This window comes from Mytilus trossulus, chromosome 6, assembly GCF_036588685.1.
Source record: "Mytilus trossulus isolate FHL-02 chromosome 6, PNRI_Mtr1.1.1.hap1, whole genome shotgun sequence".
Classification (NCBI taxonomy): domain Eukaryota; kingdom Metazoa; phylum Mollusca; class Bivalvia; order Mytilida; family Mytilidae; genus Mytilus; species Mytilus trossulus.
Window position 1 is genome coordinate 67,680,010 of NC_086378.1, and position 16,380 is coordinate 67,696,389.

The window sequence follows — 16,380 nt, forward strand, 5'->3', positions numbered from 1 at the left end:
CTTATATAAAAGACGAAGATCTATAATCCAAAAAGTCCAAAAATTATAGCCCAATCCGTGAAAGGAATCAGAGCTTTGCATGAGGGAGATACATTCCTTAATTTATAATAATTTCTATCATTACGTAACAGCAAATTTTAATAACACAAAATATCCGTATTTTCATGCCAGTACCAACGTACTGGCTACTGGGCTGGTTATACCCTCGGGGACTAATAGTCCACCAGCAGAGGCATCGACTCAGTGTATACAACTTGCACTTTCATTACTCGTCCATTCTTACGTAATTTATATACAAACTTTATTTTCGTAACTAACATCATTTTACGTATTTGGTATACATTTGCTTTCTAAATCCTCACTTCTAATAATGTATTTGATATAAAACGTGGACTTTCATTACTCACTTTTTGACGTTTTAGTGTACATTGTTGACCTTCGTAATTCGGTAACTTCTTTTACGACAAAAGCATTAGGATTTTATTAGAAAGAGAAGCATAAGAAACACTTTATCGATATTTGAAATTTAATTCGGAAAATGATCTTTTAGAATAAGAACAATTCATAACTGTTCAATGAATAATGACAATTTACGTCGGTTTAATTCTGTAATGTCAGTGATCAAAGTATTACAAATAACGGTTGTTTAAACTTGGTGATAATTAACCTGAACAATGTATAAACTATTTTTGTAAAATTATTCCGTATCAAATTTGCATTGTTAATTTATCTTTCACAAATTCAATTGGACAAAACATCTCAAAAGACTAACCAACATCAGATATTTAATCTTTATAGTATGTCTTCCTTGACTGCATTGTGATATAAACATTGTTGTTATTGTTGCTGAATTGTTTGGTACATTTGGTTATTATAGATAGGTTTTGAATTTCATCTAATTAGGTAAGTAACATAATTGTTTTGGAAATTAACATCCTGTCATTTTCATCTTTTTTTATCGTTTATCTGTTAACGAATTATTAATTTAATTGACCTGTTTGATTACTGGTCATGTTATCTTACTTTAACCTGACGACCGTTCCTATTCCTATTCATCTTTAACAAAAATAGTTTGCGACATTCAACCAATGAGTGTGTATGTCACATCATCTAAATGCTGATATGTAGATTCACCATTATAAACCAAATAGTTGGCGTCGTACATGTAGTCAGCAATCCTCTTCGAACATATATATCGGATACGAAATTTAAGCAGTGTCCAGTCACATTTTCTGTGTTGACTTGAGTTATCATTGATATGTTCAAAATTATAAATTAAAAGAGGGACGAAAGTTACCTGTTAACAAAACTTTTAATTTTCGAAATACTAAGGCTTTCCTTCCTCAGGAATAGATTACCTTAGCTGTATTTGGCAAAACATTTAAGACTCTTTGGTCCTCAATGCTCTTCAACTTCATACTTTATTTTGTCTTTTACACATTTTTTTTATTCGAGCATTACTGATGTGTCTTTACGTAAATATAAAATTTCAATCCTCGTATCTATGATAAGTTTATTCACATCAACTGTAAGATTTAAACTTCACATACAGGTATTAATGGAATGTTGCAATATAAAATGGAGATTTCTCAAAGGCATTTTTTTTTTTATCAGCAACTGATTTTTCAGTCAATTGGTCCCGTGGTATAGGGATCGTTTAAAGTGTTGCACGATTATATTATTTACTTGTAATAATTTTTCCTGATTTAGAATTATATGTTACACTCCGTCATGGTGGGCAGGCTTAAAATCCTGCATGTTAATTGAAATAAATATTTATATAGCTTTTGGTTGTATAATGGTACACTGTGTCCTATCTTTTGTCTGTTTTAAGAGTATTAATGAGTATAAACTCATGATGTCTGTAAACTTTGGTATGTGTACCTCTATTTGTGGATACAAATTTAGTTTGAAATTTCGCTTACACTTCATATTTACGTTAATATTTATTTGTTAGTTCAAATGAAATAAAATAGAATACAACACCTTGTCAAATATTGGGGCCAACGCAATGCAGTCAAAGAGGTACGATTATGAAATATTCTTGATAATGCAAAGCTGACGGAGTTTTGGGTCGGACTATTTACCAAGATGCTATATTTAGAAAGCCTTAAAATCAGAAATGAAGATGTTTAACTTTTCAGTACACAAAACTGTTATCTCTTTGATAATCAAATTATTTTAGATTGTTTCTTTGTTGACCATATTGTAAAATATTTTTAAATAAACTGATATAGAGATAACATCAGTTTGTTAAAATAGCACCTGTTAAATGTTGCATTGATATGAATACAAACTATTCAAGGTTTTAACATATTTTATGCCAGCGATATGAATTGTTGTATACTTCGAAAATATCATGTAATTGATAAATGAAGATTTAACAATAGTAGGAGAAGGATTTAATCCTGTAAACCAGTTATAACTTGTTTTTTAATTTCTTTTCTGTAGTCATTTATATAAATTAGTCCAGCATCATTTCCACTATTCCAATATTTCAGCGTTCCCGTGGTTTTATAAAGAATACTAAGAAAAGAAATACTCGAACCAATCATGACCTTTAAAATCCTATTATATATAAACGAAATCTGTATATGCTGTACAGATAAGAAATAAGGTTGCACCAAACAATAGCAAGTTTGACTATAGTTGTAATGATGACATTAAATTTGCATTGTTTGTTGTACAAATTCAATTATACACTCTCTGTTATATGTTCTTTACGGTCCTGGTATTACCAATGTTATTTCAACTGATCGGGCGGAGCTTACGTTTAGATTTGCACAAGAACAGTCTATTTGAAGATGTATGTGATAAGGATGATTGCCTTTATAATTATCATTGATATCTAATCACCTATCAGTGTCACTAAATGAATTTACAATGACCATAACTGGACACTTCATTGGTGAGTTTATCCCAAAATACCTATCAGTAGATGGAGTGTTCAATGATGAGCGAACCGTTTTAACTCCGCCCAGTCATGTGAAATAAATCAAGTAATACCTTGTCTGATTAGCACTATACACAGTGTTGTTATATTGTTTTACAATTTCACAATGAACGCCTTTACATAAAGAATGTATGTTTATCATTTTGGATACACGAAACTACTATATCTTTGGTCACTTCAATTATTTAAAATTGTTTCTTTGTTAACTATATTGTTAAATTAACTTTGATAGGTATAACATTAATTCTGGTACATTGACATGCATACAAAATATTAAAGGTCTTAGTGCAGGTTACATTCGAATGAGCTTCTTTATACATTGTTATACTTTGAAAACATCAAGTAATTGAAATACTCAAATTTTACACAACGATTGGAGAAGGGGTTATTATAAGTTAAACCATGTAAACCTGATAATTTTAATTTTAATCTTACGGTAATCATACATGAAAATCATACATTTAAATTAGTTATCGACATAAATATCTCCACTATTGAAGCCGGAAGTGAAAAAGAGGGATTAAAGATACCAGAGAGATATTCAAACTCATAAATCGAAAATAAACTGACAACAGCATGGCTAAAAATGAAAAAGACAAAGAGACAAACAATCGTCCTCATGACACAGCATAGAAAACTAAAGAATTAGCAACACGCCATGGCTAAAAATGAAAAAGACAAAAAGACAAACAATAGTACACATGACACAACTGTTACATAGAAAACTAAAGAATAAGCAACACGAACCCGATATATTTGACTCATCTGCACTTTTTTTTACTAGTTACTATATCTTATATTAAATTGAATAAAATTATGTATATATTGTATATATAGAAAAAGATTTCTTTTTGTAAATGTTGTTTGTGCTGTATTTAGGCCGCTCTAGAAATTTGCACACGTATAAAAATTGCGATTTTTAATAGCCAACGCAATCATAGTGTTGAACGTTGTTCTCAATTTAGACTTGTTTGTACAATGTATATACATATACGTATGCGTACTTTTTCCAATTACGCATACGGTCGGACCGTACGCGTACGGTCTGATTGATATTAAGAAGTTTATTAGATACATATGTATATAACAGATCAACATAACTAATATATCCAATTAATATAAAAAGTACAACAGCATTTGACATAAAAACTTAATATTTTAACTATTTAAAAAGATCACATTTATTTAATCTGTTAATCTCCTGTGTTTTGCAGGCCAATATTTCATTAATTGCAGCTCAGTAACTGCTTATTCATGTTATTGAAATAAGTAAACATAATGTGGGATGAAAATTGTTTTAGAATATTTATGAACTTTACAAAAGAAATGCATACGCAAAGAACATGCATTAACAAAACATTTAAATGTAAAAAAAATACGACGTTCTTATAAGAAGCAAGTGTCACCTTCGACCAGAGTAACAAAATAGAATTCACGGATATACAATTAAACAAATATTTAATTTTATTTGTTCGCTTATTACCTTTATCCATCTTTTTTGTAATAATAACAATTTGTATAACTAAAAATAAAGATTTTGATAAATGTTTGTTTTAAATTTAACCAATATGATTCCAAAACATGTATGATCAGCTGGACCGTACGCGTATAATCATACGGTCCGACCGTACGCGTATGGTCGGACCGTACGAGTATACGTATACGGTCCGGACCGTAAGCGTACGGTCCAAATACTCATATGGTCTGGAACATATATATTGCCAACATATAAATCTACTTTTTTTTATTGATAGACAATAAACAATATGTTATTGGCCCAAACGCATTTACAACAAATGGTATAGACCGAATGGATATACATGTTAGTAAAATACAAACAATTTTATATAATGTGAATAAGAAATTAAAGGTATAATGAAAATCTATTGCAATAGATTAGTTCTTACATATTTCACAAATTCCTTGATCTCTGGGCACTTTTAGTACATATCTGCAAGGCTATGAGCACTAACTCTTAATTTACACAATGATGATCGATCTGATATATTTCTTAAAGCATCAACATAAGTTGCACGGTCACTCATTTGTAAACACTCTGGAAAAATGTTATTTATTTTATGATATATATTTGGTCGAATTAATTATTTTTTCAGTTCAATAAAGTGTGCTTGCTGTGATTCTCTCAGGACAAAAGACATGGAGGAAAAGGCCCAAAAAGGTGTTAAGGGTTTAGGAAAAGGACTGGGCGCGGCTGAAGATGCAGCTGGTGTTGTGGAAGGTGTAGCCCAATTCTCAGGGGCAGGAGATGTTGCTGATGTAGCTGGAGAACTTGGGGATGGAGCTGATATAGGAGTCGATGCAGCTGATATTGGATCGGGATGTTGTATGTTATTAAATATCAATTGTATCTTTTTATTCGAATGCTTTGAAATAAAATTAACAAATTAAGAAACACTTGAAATGAACTTGAAAACGACAGAACAGAACTAAAAATAGTGATTAATATCCAGTCTTTAGATTCGTATGAAAAAAAACTAAAACACAGATAGATGGCCACCAAAAGCAAAACATATGACAACATATGACAATATGTTCCATCTGTATACAATACATCAACAAAGAAGCAAAGACAATTGCTAATCTGTAAAAGAACCAGGAAGTTGATTTACACTTACATTGTTCCACGTTTGCCTTATACTCATGGAAACTAGGGATGATACCTTGTTAATATGCTATAATTATTTATCCTTTTTTTAACCTTATCCGAATTTTTTTGGGACAAAGTAACAATCCGTGGGAGGACGTGCCAACCTACCTGGACACGTTATTCCGACTTCGATTCAATAGTCCGCAGTGTTCTTTCCCTACGCAGACACATTATTCTTACTTCTAGCCAATTATTCTTACTTCTAGCCAATTATTCTTACTTCTAGCCAGTCTTTCCTCTTATTTCATAGTGCCGTTTGCGCAAATACACATTTTTTCAAGTCTTTGTTAGTTACGCCTGGTCATGGATTCGAGCTCAATAACTCCCGCACTCGAGTGCAGCAAACAACGAAGCAATTTGTACTTTAAGGCAGAGAATTTGGTACATTACATTTTATCATAATTATGTGGCATAGAATAAATAGATTCTAGCATATCATTATTCAATTCAGTACAAATGCATAATTGTTGAATAAACAAACTAGTACACTTCATTCAAGAAAAATATGTCATATATGTTATCATATATGTGAGATGGTTTTGAATGTCTGGATCACTTATGGTACATGTAACATATGTGTGCAGACCAGTAAGAATTGGTTTGACACAATGACAAATATTTGGAAAACAATACTCGCTTGCTTTTATATGCTGTTTCTACAGAACCCCAAATAAATTAAACCTAGCCTATTACTAATTATCATTGGATAGTACATGTTGCATTTATTTGATTATTTTTTTTTTAGTTCAATGTTTTTCAAAGAAGAAAAGCTCAAAGGTAAAGCATAGTGACAAAAAGGATGACGACAAGACTGGCAAGAAAGAGTCAGAAAGTACATAACCGCTAAAGTAAAACTACACAGTCAAACACAAGTATATCAGGACTCATTCGGATTACAATCATAATTGTGAGGGAACTCAAAACAACTTGTAGCTGCTTTGAAGCTACTTCCATATTCGGATTTATAGATATAGTTGTAGAAATAATTGGGTTTTTTTTGTTTTTCTTTTTGCAGAAAATAATGTTAAATATCAGTTTTACTGTACATATATTTACAAGGAGGGGTATTTTAACTTTAGAAATAATAATCATGGCGTACATGTATTTATCAATTCAGAAACAACTGGACGAGCCTCGTAATGAATAAACACTAACATTAAAGTTTTAGAATTAATGTTATAATTAAAACATGTGCATGTGATATATAATGTATATGCCTCTATTATTGTTGTTGTTACCAATTATATAAATCAAATAAATCAATTGTATCTGATTTTATGCCCTTTATGGGCCCTGTAATTTGGGAAACAAAAATATTCTATTCTATTCTATTCTATTCTATTCTATAATGAATCTCATAATTCTGTCCAGGCTTAATGATTTGAAATTATCTTATCAATGCATTTACATTTTTTAATATATTTTTACAATTATGTTTTTATAAGAATAAAAAAAGGTATGGATAAAAGCCTAAACATCGTTGAAGATTATGTGTTGGTTTAGACAGCAATCAAACGACACGAAAATCATAAACATGCGCGAGTGGTCAAACTACGATTTTCAATAATAAACAAGTTGTAGCGTTAAACTATTCGTCGAGATCTATATCATAAAAATTAATTCTCTGTCAGTGGGATAACAAAATGCACATACAACGAGCTTACAATCGAAGGGTTGGCATAGTACTAAGAAATAAGTTCTGAACTCAACTGAACCAATAATGCTGCCCAAATTCAAAATAGTAAAATAAGGAAATGTGGCATGATTGTCTATAAGATTGAAGGCCGTACGGTGCCCTATATATAAAAGAAGATGTGGTATGATTGCCAATGAGACAACTGTCCACAAGAGACCAAAATGACACAGACATTATCATCTATAGGTCACCGTATGGCCTTCAACAATGAGCAAAGCCCATATCGCATAGTCAGCTATAAAATGCCCCGTTAAGACAATGTTAAACAATCCAAACGAGAAAACTAACGGTCTTATTTATATATAAAAAAAAATGAACGAAAATCAAATATCTAACACATAAACAAACGACAACAACTGAAGTACAGGCTGCTGACTTGAGACAGGCACATACATGCATAATGTGGCGGGGTTAAACATGTTAGAGGGATCCCCCTAACCTGGGACAGTGGTAAATCAGAACAACATAAGAACGAACTTTAAAAATCAGTTGAAAAGGGCGAAACTCATCAGATGGACAAAAATACAAGTGGACGTGGCTGGGTGCTTGTACATTCCGACACAAAAAGACACAATGAGCAGATCTGAGAGTACTCTGACAGCTAGTTCAAAGCCACTAACAACTAAACACAAAAAAATACACAAAAAAATGAGAAAAAAAACATGCATCTTAGACTAAACTATCAATCCGTACACATTCAACATCCAATGGATTTAGTGTAAAGACGTTATTAACAGCCAGAGAAAATATGACCTTGTGCAATGAATAGGTAATCTTTAAGAATAAGTTTATTTAAAGGAGCAACAAGTTTACATTAATCATTTCTAAACCGAGGACGGTAAACAACATTTCCGTAAAAATGAGGATGTGCTATCCCGTTTGAAATAAGTTTTCTACAGGTACAACCAAAACAATATTCAATGTTCTTATTACAGTGTAAATAGGTATGGAAAAATTTAGTAAAGGTTTTAAGTAATTTATGGTAACGATATCCCTGGTTTGATAATTTACCAGTAATATATAAATTGCGTTCGTTTATTAAAATCAAAAACGTCACAACAGACACGGGCATAGCGAACGAGCTGTGAAAAATAAACACCGTAAGATGGTGCCAAAGGAACATCACCATCTAAAAATGAAAAATTAACAAAAATGAGCGAAAAATCGTCTCTTTTGCCGTAAAATTTAGTGTGGAGTTTCCCGTTTAAAACCAAAATATCTAAATCCAAGAAAGGACAGTTATTACCGAATAAATTTGATTTATTTAAAGTAAGTTCCTTGAGGTAAATTTTAGCAATACTAGAACACACCCGTGATATCGCGGGTCCGTGACTGAATTAAAGTATATAACTATGCGCTAGACTTTTTTTGTATTAATATTGTCATCTGATAAAGTCATGCCGATTATAAGATAGTTATCACAGTTTTCTCTGCTTTCAAATCTTTCTGTTTGAACCCGTCTAACTGGAACTTATCAATTATTGGTAATATTGATTATTTGGAAAACAAAAGGTCCTGGGATGGAGTATTTTTTTCATCAACAGTATTGTCATATATTAGTTATAAATAAAGTTGAATTCTTTGATTCGCTGTTTTACGTCATGCCCGCTAACAAATTGAAAACTGTACCTATACGCCTTATTTCTAGTATTCGTATAGTTATCTTATAAAGTCTTTCTGATTAAAATACTACAATAGGTAACAATTTGACAATTTAGTAGTGTCAACCCTGTGATTGTGACCCGTGTGTATAGCATATGCTGAATACACCGTTTGGTGGTGCGCCTGTCAAATGCAGAACGTACAGATAAGGTAATAGGTAACAGATGAATATACTATTTGTATCAGTATCGGACTCGACCCGGAACTTCTTAATTATTGGCAATATTAATTACGTGGAAAACAAAAGGGCCTGGAGTGGTGAAATTTTTAACCTACACCTTTGTACTATATTAGTTATATATAAAATTTAAATCTTTGATTCGTCGTTTTTACGTGATGACGGCTGACAAATTGGACCTCGTAATTTTTAGTATTATAGATATTGAGAAAATTCTTGATTATTTAACGAAAAAATATCATCAAGATAACGGTAAGTTTTGTTGAATTTACCAATTAAATGCAGTTTCGACGGGTCTCTACTGAGTTTAATCATAAACTGTGATTCGTAACAGTACAACAAGTTTGCTATTAAAAGGGCACAAATAAGGTTCCATGGGGATACCTACAACCTGTGGATGAACTTTGCCAAGTTGCCGAAACGTACATAAATATTATCAAGGAGTATATTTGTTAATTTCTGTGTCAATTTGGTATCTTGTGGAGAGTTGTCTCATTGGCAAGCAGACCACATCTTCATTTTTTATATATAGGACGGCAATGTGTCCAAATAAAGCTCATGTAAGCAACAATATGACACTGTATGGTCCCGGAAAGTGCGTAAAATCCATACCTTAATGTAGTCAGCTAAAAATTAAATATCACGACATAACAAAATATAAAATAGTTCATACGAAAAGACCAACAATTGAAAACGAAAAATGAATACATGTACCGAACCAATGTCAACCACCTGAATAATTTCGGATAGGCACATACCAATAATATAGATAGTGGCTGGATTAAACAAGATTTGGGCACTGAACTACCCCCACGAATCGGGGAAGTTATGTAAAAGCACAACATCAGAACTAACAGTAAAAATCAGTTGGAAATGGTATGACTGTCAGATCGACACAAAGCACAAAAACAACTAACATTAAGACTAAAGATCTAGACAAAGTACCACTTTGAAAGTTAGTACAAAGAAAATATCAACTAAAACATAATGCATATTGTCCCTGAATCACGCACATTGGCGTTGTATTATATTAAAAGAATAATTATCCAATGTCGTCTAAGCTCCTTGTTTATTTCAACATATCTGAATTAATTGTGACACTATTCTAATTATTGGTATTTTGCTTTTAGTGTATAATAAAGACATAAATTTAATGTGGCATCTGCATAAAGCTTTCATTTTCAAACAGACTTTTGTCACTTTTAGCTCACATATGTACAGATACACCTATTAAGCAATAGCATCTGTAATTGAATGAGATCGGTCATTGCAAACTAAACTACATCAAGGTTGTTGTTTTTTGTGTCCAAAAAAAGTTTTTGTAATTGTTAAAATTTCCCCTTGCATTACAGTCACTCTCTTCGAAAATTTGTTATAACATTTGGGTTTTGTGATAAATAAGACTACTCATAACATGTACTCCAGTTAATGTGCACAATCAAACACTGATTGATTTCATTTGATATTTTATAGTGTGTCTTTCTATGGTGTGATATTTCACTATTGTTTCAGATGTAGGGTGAAGGTTTGGTAGCATTAAAACGTTTAAACCCGCTGCACTTGTCTGCACCTGTCCTAAGTCGGGAATCTGATGTTTGGTAGTTGTCGTTTGTTGATGTGGTTCATATGTGTTTCTCGTTTCTTGACTTTTTTATATATAGATAAGACCATTGGTTTTCCCTTTTTAAATGGTTTTTCACTAGTTCTTTTCATGGCCGTTTATAGCTTGCTGTTCGGTTTGATCCGAGGCTTCGTGTTGAAGACCGTTCTTTGACCTATGATTGTTTACTTTTATAAATTGTGACGTGAACGGTGAGTTGTTTTATTGGCACTCATACCACAACTTCTTATATCTATTAGTTTCAACAAATTTCATTTTTATTTTTTATTTTTTTTTTATAGTGGACCTCTCATTCGAGGAAAATATTTTGTTAACTATAAGGAAATCACAGGAGCATGACTGTATCGGGTCCCTTTTTATGGCAGTCAGTGACGCTACCTTTATAAAAAGTGTTGAATCCACCACTGATGCATTATACATGTTATACATGTAGATATATCATTATTCAAACAGGTTCATGATGTATATATATATGTCGTGTACAAGTTGCGATTTTGTACAGGTTATAACATGTACAAAAATGTTGTACATGTTATAACTTGTATAATGCAAAAATAAAAGTTATAACATGTACAAAAGTACCTCGTACATGTTATAACCTGTACAAAATATTGCTTAAAAATGGTTTTAACTTGTACAAAATAAAAAAAATAAGGATATGTTTCTATCATCGCAACAGATGTTATTAGCCTCAATAATATTTTAATAATTGTTTTATTATACTATAGATCCTGGTTTATTCCTACATACATAACAGTCGGTGGGACTATAGAAGGATACTATAGATCATGGATGCATTCCCACATACATATTATTTGGTGGGACTATAGTAGGATACTATAGATCCTGGTTTATTCCTACATACATAACAGTCGGTGGGACTATAGTAGGATACTATAGATCATGGTTTATTCCCACATACATATCATTTTGTTGGATATACATATATATATCAAAATTGCGGTTTTTATCCAACGCAGTCATAGGTTTGAACGTAGTTTTCAATTTAGACTCGTAAATATAAAAATATATACAACTCGTCTTTACATCATCCCTATATCATTTATAGGGAAATATATTACCGCAAATGGGACGATAGCGGAATAAAATTGATCAAAGTATATTGTCATGTATCAATTGTTTATAAAGTTGGACAAATGCGAGGACGGAATAAAGTATATGCAGTTAATGCTTATGTTTTTTAAATGTGAACAAAGAATCAATAAAAAAAAAATGATAAAAACAAATAAATATAGAATTATTTTCTCACTCGCGTTTTGGTTTTATCGAAAAAGGCTGCAGATTTTTATTCTTCACAACAAAGTTTATAAAACAAAATTACCGGCGTAAAGGAATATTATATTTTTGTCATAAGCTTTATTCCGTTCTCGCATCCGGTGTACAACATATCATTTGGTGGGACTATAGAAGGATACTATAGATCATGGTTTATTCCCACATACATATCATTTGGTGGGACTATAGAAGGATACTATAGATCATTTTTTATTTCCACATACATAACAGTCGGTTGGACTAAAGTATGATACTATAGATCATGGTTTATTTCCACATACATAAAAGTCGGTGGGATTATAGTATGATACTATAAATCATGGTTTATTCCCACATACATAACAGTCAGTGGTATTATAGTAAGATACTATAGGTCATGGTTTATTCCCACATACATCCTGGTTTATTCCCACACATATATATATATATAAATTTACAGATCTAACATTGTTGGGTTGATGTTTAGACGAGTTGTATAAATATACATTATGTACACAACCATGTATCACCATACATATATATGTAGGGTTGTCACTGACTCAGACGTACTTATGAATATAATTATTTTCTGTGACTGTATCTTACATTAATTTGTAGGATCCTTTACTATAGATAATTTAGCTGATCTGTAACAATAACATCTGCATGCCTTATATATCATGTACTGTAGTACGCCGCTAGATTAAAACTGACGTGGAAAGGTAACACATGCCCACCGAAAGCTCTTTTTTGAGAGCCCAGGTGGTCGTGTGGTATAGCGGGACGGCTGCAGTGCAGGCGATTTGGTGTCACGATATCACAGTAGCATGGGTTCGAATCCCGGCGAGGGAAGAACCAAAAATTTGCGAAAGCAAATTTACAGATCTAACATTGTTGGGTTGATGTTTAGACGAGTTGTATATATATATTTGTTTGGGCATGTATCATATTTTCCCTCCGGTTTATATGATCCGTTCATCCTATATATTGACTCTTAAAATTCAAGAGTTAATCTAAAAATGAGGGTACTTTGTCTAAAAATGAGGGTGCTTTTTATATGGCCTTCCAAATACCGTTTCGATCCCTAACATCACTGAAGAGACATTTATTGTCGAAATCCGGATATGGTGTACTAAAGAAATATTGACACCGAATGTTTGTGGCACAACATCCTGTCCACAAGTTAACAATTTTTTTTTCTGTGACGTATTAAATTTATGATAAGATCCATTTTGCTACAACCTGTGATCAATTTTATTTGGCAATCGCCAATGGCAGTCAGCAGGGTTAAAGAATATCAGTTGTTCGACCTGTTAGTCAAATGCGTTTTGTTTAAATATACTTTTTCACTCTTTTGGTCTTTTGGAAAATGTTGTTTGTGCTGTTTTTATACCCTTCTACAACGAAATTTGTTTGACATGCACACGTATAGAAATTGCGGTTTTTATCCAACGCAGTCATAGGTTTGAACGTAGTTTTCAATTTAGACTCGTTTATATATGTATATATATATATAAAATGACTGAATAAATAGTCAACGATCAATTTAATATGATTCTGTACATTACAAAATATAATATATAACAAGTCAAAAAGGGTACAACATCACCATTAAATAACTATAAAATATACAAATATTAGATATTTCGGATAACAGATATCCTTCTTCAATAATAGCACGATGTCAAATGAATCATGTCAATTCAAATTGAGACTCTATCAAAATCTTGATTTATACAATTTAAGCGAACGCTGGAACAATTTTAAAATTTCCAAACACACCGCAAAGACTACAGAAATATGCCAAAAATAAAAATAGTTATTTACGATGTGAAATGGCACAACTCTAGATTTCCAAAGGATGTGACAGTTGAGATGTAATAACTGCAGTGAGGGCAGTCCTCAAACAAAAAAATAAAAAAAATCAAAAATGTCCTAACCGATCCAGGATGGTATAAAGTAGACAACGGTAGGGCAATTACAACGGAAACTACATATTAAAGCCTTCCAAACGAATAGCAGTCTAATAGAGATTGAAAAAATGAGTTTTGTATCATGAGGTAAAATAATTGAACGTGGCAACGTACTTATACATCATCCCGAATCAATGAAAACCTGTAATTTAAACGGTTATTTTAAAAATAATTTCGAACTGTAAAGCCAGTACTAAATCAGGCGTTGTTTGAAACAGGTGGTTAAGGGAAAATGAGGGACTCGTTCTATGTTTTTTGCCAGTCCTTTACTATAGATAATTTAGCTGATCTGTAACAATAACATCTTGAAGTTCATGCCTTATATATCATGTACTGTAGTACGCCGCTATATTAAAACTGACGTAGAAAGGTAACATACGGCCAGTGAAAGCTCTTTTTTTGAGAGCCCAGCTGGTCGTGTGGTCTAGCGGGACGGCTGCAGTGCAGGCGATTTGGTGTCACGATATCACAGTAGCATGGGTTCGAATCCCGGCGAGGGAAGAACCAAAAATTTGCGAAAGCAAATTTACAGATCTAACATTGTTGGGTTGATGTTTAGACGAGTTGTATATACATTATGTACACAGCCATGTATCACCATCATTGATGGCGATCCAATGGATACATCTGTTGTAGAATTGTCACTGACTCAGACGTACTTATATATATATATATATATATATCATTCGGTGGGACATATATTACCGAAAATGGGACGATAGCAGGATAAAATTGATTCTCGCATCGCAATTTTTAAAGAATGAATCTTATAGATATAATCATGGTTTAGTCCCACCTCTTATTATGCTAATGAAGTATTTTTCCGTATGGGTGGGATTAAACCATGATTATATATAAACGGACAGACTTTCCTTTTAAAACGTTTTCAACAGATGTTTAATACTTGTCTGTCTTCAGGTATATACCAAACATCTTGGGCTGAAGGTTATATTACACCAATTTTTAAAAGCAACGATACAAGTGACCCTAACAATTATAGAGGAATAACAATAACAAGTGCAATTGGAAAGCTTTTTAATAGAATATTAAGTCTAAGACTGGACAAATTTCTTCAGGAACATAATATTATACATGATAGTCAAATTGGATTCACAAGGAAAGCCAGAACTGCAGATCATATGTTTATTTTAAACTGTATTATTAACAAATACTGTAATTCAAAAGAAGGTAGACTGTTTGCCTGTTTTGTTGATTTTCAGAAGGCTTTTGACACTGTTATACATACAGGGATCAAGATTAAACTACTAGATATTGGGGCTGGGTCTTATTTTTATAACATTATTAAAAGTATGTATGAAATTAGCAAATCATGTGTCAAAATTCAAAATCAAGTAAGTGATTTTTTCCCATTAGATATTGGAGTCAAACAAGGTGACAACCTCAGTCCGAATTTATTCAAGATATTCATAAATGATTTGCCCAGATATTTGTCAGATACTAGAGACCCAGTTAATGTCAATGACAAAGATCTACATTGTTTAATGTATGCTGATGATATTGTTTTATTATCTACATCAGCTGAAGGACTACAAGAAAAGCTGGGAATGCTTGATAAATTTTGCAAAGATTGGTGTCTCAATGTGAATACTAATAAGACAAAGGTGCTGATTTTCAACAAGGCAGGCAGACATGTAAAACAGATATTCACATTTCAGAATATAAATCTGGAATGTGTTTCAAAATACAAATACCTAGGTTTATATTTAAGCTCATCTGGTTTATTCAGTTATGCTCAAAATAAACTATACAAAAAATCCCTGAAAGCTCATTTCAAATTAAGGAAAGATCTTTTATCACTTAATCCTAATGTAAAAACAAGTATTCATGTTTTTGACCACACTGTAAAACCTATTTTATTATATGGTAGCGAAATATGGGGGATGTTTAATTCTTTTTCCTCTAAATGTAAGAAGGAAGATATATCTTTTGAAAAATTATATTCAGGTTTACCCTGTGAGAAACTTCATATAAAATTTTGTAAATTTATACTTGGGGTACACAAGAAAACAACAAATGCTGCAGTGTTATCTGAACTTGGAAGATTTCTAATATATTTTAATATTATAAAAGGAATGTTATTGTACTGGTATAGATTAGAGAATTTAGGTAATAATTTTCCTCTATTAAAATAGAAAATGTTGAGTTACTTAAAATAATATGTAATTTTATATACAAACATCTTCCTTAGTGAAGATTAGTTAAAGGAAATCTATGTGTGTATATACATTTGATTGGACATAGAAAATTATATTCATCTGAATATCACAAACATACTACGTAGCCGATTAAAAACAAAGAAAAAAATTGTTAAGATATATTATTTATTCAAATGT